Source organism: Corythoichthys intestinalis, chromosome 9, assembly GCF_030265065.1.
Source record: "Corythoichthys intestinalis isolate RoL2023-P3 chromosome 9, ASM3026506v1, whole genome shotgun sequence".
Classification (NCBI taxonomy): domain Eukaryota; kingdom Metazoa; phylum Chordata; class Actinopteri; order Syngnathiformes; family Syngnathidae; genus Corythoichthys; species Corythoichthys intestinalis.
Window position 1 is genome coordinate 57,682,863 of NC_080403.1, and position 6,688 is coordinate 57,689,550.

The window sequence follows — 6,688 nt, forward strand, 5'->3', positions numbered from 1 at the left end:
TTGTTAAATGTAGGGCTGTCAAATTTATCGCGTTAACGGGCGGTAATTATTTTTTTAAATTAATCACATGAAAATATTTATCGCAATTAACGCATTCACGGTACGACTCATTCACGCATTGTCGCAAACAGCCTACAATGGCGCCGTTTTGCTTATATACAGAGATAGGAGGCAGAGTCGAGTGTAGTAGATACAAGCATTCATTGGGGCTGTGCTTTTAATTGGCAAAAGCTTTGTCATCTCTCCCACAGCAACTGTAAATATTGTGGGAAGCGACGTGGGGAAGAATGACAGGAGTTGTTCTTTTTCTTAACACCCTGTAGTGTACCCAACACAGAGAAGATATAGCATTTGCAGGCACCACACACAGTCATGGTTGCACCACTTTCCACCATGCATTTGGGCAGAACAGTTAAGTCGCTACAGTATCATTTACTGAAAGCTCATCAAATACACTAGATGGCAATATTTAGTCACAATATACAAACTCACATTTATCCAAGAATTACAAGTCTTTCTATCCGTGGATCCCTTTCACAGAAAGAATGTTAATGCCATCTTGTGGATTTATTGTTATAATAAACAAATACAGTACTTATGTACAGTATGTTGAATGTATATATCCGTCTTGTCTTATCTTTCCATTCCAACAATAATTTACAGAAAAATATGGCATATTTTAGCGATGGTTTGAATCGCGATTAATTACGATAAATTAATTTTTAAGCTGTGATTAACTCGATTAAAAATTCTAATCGTTTGACAGCCCTAGTTAAATGTACACCTTATGCCTAATATATACATAACACAAGGAAACAGAATTGTTGTGGAACTCAAAATGTTGACTGGACAGTTATGGACTATGCACATTAAATCATTAGTAACATCAAATATTACACAATACACCAAAGTATATCAGTAGCCGTGTCCTTAAGTCTTTCTGATAGTTTTCCCCTGACCTTTTTACTGCAATTATATAATGAAAACCTGAAAAATTATGGCTTTTAGTTTTGGCCACCCCAAGATTTTAAGTGGCCCCATCTGGCCACCCCTACGAAAAATTCCTGGAGGCGCCACTGCTGACGGGAGCGCTTATTTATAACGCTTTATTGACGTGAAAACATCAAATGTTTTCATGGACGCATTACAGTAATGGATTTACGACTGTAAGATCAGTTTTAAATAAATTACACAAAATATTAGTGATGTATTTTAGTAACAAATCGTGGACTGGGCCACATAACCATCTTTGAACAGAAATGTATTAGTCTACAGGTTTTCACGACCATATCCCAATGACAATCACACAGGTATGACATTTATTAGTTCAAGCAGAGTAAAATACATATTCACGGTACAAGAAAGTCGTTTCGGTGAGGGCGCTGCTACTGCAACCAACCGCCACACATGCCTTCACCATTTTGATTAATCAATGTTCACGATTGTTAGGAAGGTTTTTGGGTTCGTTTACTAGGCGGGGATTCCTTAGACAAGCAGAAAAACACGCAGTAATAGGAGGAACGTACGTAGCGGTAATATGTAAATACGATGAGCTGACGGACAATATGGCGGCACCAGTCAGGGGGGTGGAGTTGTGACGTCACGTGATTGGGGTCTTTAGTATGTCCAGTGATCCCTAGCTACTTCTCGCTTCATACGTCATGCCCTCAGTCCATCGCGGATTTTTTTCCAATTAAAATCGAAAAAATGAATACAGATGAGCTGTCCCGAGCTAATCGCGCTATCTCGCGCTCGCTCGCTCCCTCCCACTCCCTGCTCTTTGTTGGTCAGGCAGTGCACTGGAGTTGCTTATTAAGGTTAACGATGATTGACAGACGTTTAATGTTTGATCTTGGCACAGATGCCTGGAAGTGGAAGATTGAAAGCGCCGTATGCGTCAATCATTGTTTAACCTGCTAAAAAGTTGCTGTGGCAAATGTATGTGAGCAGCTGGGGCGGATTTGAGTGGGATTGAGATTTAAGCATTTAAGAAAGACAAACATTTTTGTTTTTACTTTTTAAAAATGGATTGGTATCAACTTTTTTCTTGTTTAAAAATAAAATTGATTAAATTTTGAATGTGTAGGGGTGGGGACTTTATAAGCCATGCTTCTTCTCACTCCTTTTTAGCTGTTTGTGTTATTATTTCAATTAAGGTTTTTTTGTGTGAACTATTCTGTCTAACCTCTGAAATAAATCAATAAAATCAATAAACTAAATAATTCTGTGGGACAGTAACATTTTTAAAACGTATATCGTAATTATTACATTTAAATAACATTTATTTTAAAAAATATAGTTTTTAAAAATTATAATTTGGGGGAAAAATGTTAAAAAAACATGTCTTAGATGAATCTCTTTCCAATGATAGAGCTGAATAAATACATTAAAAGAAAGAATTTTTTTTTTTTTTTTTTTTTTTTTTAACTTCGCGGTTTTTCACTTATCGAGGCAGGTTCTGGTCCCCATTAACCGTGAAAAACGACCAAGTACAGGTGAGGATCCAAGTACAACCAAAGAACAATTGGCTAACTTATATAGCAAAAGTCAGCTAGCCTAAATGCTATAAAATATACGGTTTTTGTTTTCCATTCACAAATGGTTCAAGCACATGTTCCCACAAAAAACAGGTAGATATACCCATTAACAAAATCACGAATGCTTAAAAAAAAAAACTAGGGCTGTCAAACGATTAAAATTTTTAATCGAGTTAATTACAGCTTAAAAATTAATTAATCGTAATTAATCGCAATTAATCGCAATTCAAACCATCTATAAAATATACCATATTTTTCTGTAAATTATTGTTGGAATGGAAGGATAAGACAAGATGGATATATACATTCAACATACGGTACATAAGGACTGTATTTGTTTATTATAACAATAAATCAACAAGATGGCATTAACATTATTAACATTCTGTTAAAAGTGATCCATGGATAGAAAGACTTGTAGTTCTTAAAAGATGGATATTAGTACAAGTTATGGAAATGTATTAAAACGCCTCTTAATGTTTTCTTTTTAATAAAATTTGTAAAATTTTCAATCAAAAAATAAACTAGTAGCCCTATTCTGTCCTCAATGTGTGTGAGTACACAAATTGACAGATTGCGAACATAAGTTCCAAAAAGAAATCAGACGGTGTAGCAAAGTTGCATGGGCTTTACTGAAGTCATCTCTTTTTGACAGGAGCACGTTTCTTGTATTTTTGTAAAACTGAAAATAACAAGGCAATGTGTCAATAACTTGCATAAATCACAAAATAACATAAAATGTACACACACGTGTCCATTTGAGCAGTAGCACTAGCCAATTAGCTCACAAGCATCTAGCAATGTAACTGCATTTCACCATATATGTGAACAAATTCAAATACACATCTTCAATAACTATCTAATGCTCATGAATATAAACAAAGGAGGAATATAACTCACAAGCGATGCATGTATTAGACACAAACAGTGTGATGGGGCTATGAGAACTGCCACTGAATACTGGATGCGGACGTTAGCTGGTCTGAATAGCACTGTCTATTTTAGTGTGAGTTCGCGTCTACATATAACCACGTCAGAAAAGCGCGCCGAAACCCAAATAATCAGCTGCACTGAATCGCCAGCAGAGGGCGACATTACGCCACATAACATATGCAAGTCACACCCAAGCGCCAGCAGAGGGCGGAAAAACTCCATAAAACACAATTAACAAGTTGGCCTTTCACTGTACTGACATTTAAATCTGTCTGAGCGGGCCTAATGCGTTAATTGCGTCAAATATTTTAACGTGATTAATTAAAAAAATTAATTAACGCCCGTTAACGCGATAATTTTGACAGCCCTAAAAAAAACATTAACTCAAATAAAAACTTATGCGTATGCTGGTCTTAACAAGGAGCAGATGGATATACTACCTTATATATACATATGTAAATGATTGAATATTGAAAAGGTGATATACTATCGCGATACTTCGTAGACCAAAGGGTTATTGATATGCTCCCGCCAAGAATCGAAATATCGTTTTGAAAAACTGTGTGTGTTAATTTGGGGACATTCTCAAAGTCACTTCCTGTTCAGTAACCCAAAATCAACAGGAAGTGACCTGAAAATGCCCCAAAATCAACAGGAAGTGACCAAACATTAACAAAAAATATTGATTTTGAATCACTTCCTATGTATTTGGGGACATTCTTGAGTCACTTTCTTTTCAGTCACCCAAAGTCAACAGAAAGTGACCTGCAAAGGTCCCAAATCAACGGGAAGTGACCTCAAAATGCTCCAAAATCAAAAAGAAGTAACCCTGCAAATACACCCAAACAGGAGGCGAGCCTGAAATTCCACCAAATCAACACAAAGTGACCAGATATCAATAGCAAGTGACCTCAAAATGCCCCTAAAGAAAACTTGACTGAAAATCAACAGGAAATGTTGATTTTGAGTCAGGTCTTAATCATTTGGGGACATTCTTGACCCACTTCCTGTTCAGTAACCCCAAATAAACAGGAAGTGACATTTAAATGCCCCCAAATCAACAGGAAGTGACCCAGAAATATCCCAAAAGGAAAAGGAAGTAACCTACAATCAACAGAAAGTGATGTGAAATGCCCCCAAATTAACTCAATACCTGCCACTTATGATTATAGATGGTGGTTTTTGCATTAAATGCTAAGCTAACATCAATTGAACCAGGGTTCGGGAACCTTTTTGGCTGAGAGAGCCATTAACACCACATATTTTTAAATGTAATTCTGTGACAGCCACACAATATATTTCAAAATAAAAATACAAGTAATATGTGCATTTTATGTCATTTCAACACTTTTAAAGTAAAATAAGTCTGTAAATTCTTTTTAATAACTTACATAAATAATAATAATTTAATCAAATAATAAATAATATTAAAATAGTCATTTTAATATTTTGTTGTGTCCCTAGATTCACCCTATGTTTAAAATGTTTCATCTTATTTCATTGTGTTTGTGGAACATATCCACGCAAGCTTAAGCCTGAAAAGACTGTTGTACTTACGGTTTTGAACCAGCAGGGGACAGCGTTCGCTTCTTGACGTGCATGGGCAATAAGCGTTTGTGTTTTAGAGCCGGCTCGAGATGGACGTTGTTGTTGAAATTTGTATTTTTTTTTCTTGTTTCAGGTGACAAAAAGAGTACAGTTTGTGTATATTAGTGGATTGCTTTATTTTAGGATTGTGATTGGGATTTTGATGTGTAATGTGTGTTAATATAGTTCAGAAATATGTTAACCGTTAAGTTAATGTATGACAGCAGATGTGTTCGTAATGGCGAGCGGACGACAGGTGAATGTTAGTAGTGTCTAAAATGTTAAAAGCTAAATGTTTTGTCACAAAAACTTGTATTTATTTATTAATTTAATTATATAAGAATTCACATTTAAGAGCTAATAAGAAATGAGCCATCTTGAGCCAGACGGACGTTGTTGTTTTTTTTCTTGTTTCAGCAGTACAAGAAAAACGAAAATAAAACAAAATTGAATGTGTAGCAACAGACTGAAGCATTTAAACTGTCTGCACCACGCTACAGATGCATAGCTATTATTTCAACTGACTGCCACACGCATTACACATCACACATCATTTTGTGTTCTCCACTGCCGCACTTGTCCTGAATGTCACCTGATCACTGGCTTACCTAAGGAAAAAATGTGAGTGCCCCTTACTGGTTGCCGTTTTTAACGCTTCCCCTGTGGCACTTACACCCGCCAGGTTTTCCCTGAGGTTCTAGCACCCTTCCCATTATATCAGGGGTCCCCATCTGCCAGGCCGCGGACCGGTACCGGTCCGTGGCACATTTGCTACCGGGCCGCACAGAAATAATAATTTAATAACGATCGCATTCTGTCTGTATGAACCCTGATTAACACACCAATATTTATGTCTACTCTAGATATATTACTACGGGATAGATTAAAATGATGTCATAGAAATCCATTGATTGGACCGCTATTAGTACATCTTGTTTGTGTATATAATATATCTATGTGCGCTTGTCCTCGACAACAACGTATTGCTAGGCCGCGGGCGCAGCACATTTGTTCCCGGAAATAATTAGCCCCCACACGAGCGAAGATGACTGAAAAACAGACGTCTTTGGAGATATTTTTACGACGAAAAGGGCACCTGACGAGCCTACAACCTCGAAGACCCACGAACTGCGAAGGAGTGGATTCGAGACCCCTTTGTGAATAAACCTAGTGTTTCGAGCATGCCTATGTAACAGAAAGATCAACTTGTAGCGATCGCAAATGACGGCGGCCTTATTAAGCGTACATTTGAGACAACAACTCTACCGAGGTTCTGGATTAAAGTCATTCTGGAATATCCTGACATCGCTACAAGAGCATTGAAAACCTTGCTACAATTGCCAACATCTTATCTTTGTGAAGCGAGCTTCTTAATTAATGTTTAACGACAAGGCGAAGTCGATAATGGTGAGCGCGGTGTGCTGCTGTTATGTGCAGCTTACATGGCAGGATGAATCTGAGGAGAACTTTTCTACAAGTCCTTCCATGATCAAACGTAAGTTAATATTCCTTTCTTTCAAGAAAGTTTGTTGTGTTTACTTTGGAATCGCTGAATTTGCGCATTTTACGGCTATGTTTAACGTTACGCGCATGCGCATTACCCCTTCGTTGCAATTTTTGATGGGTTGCAA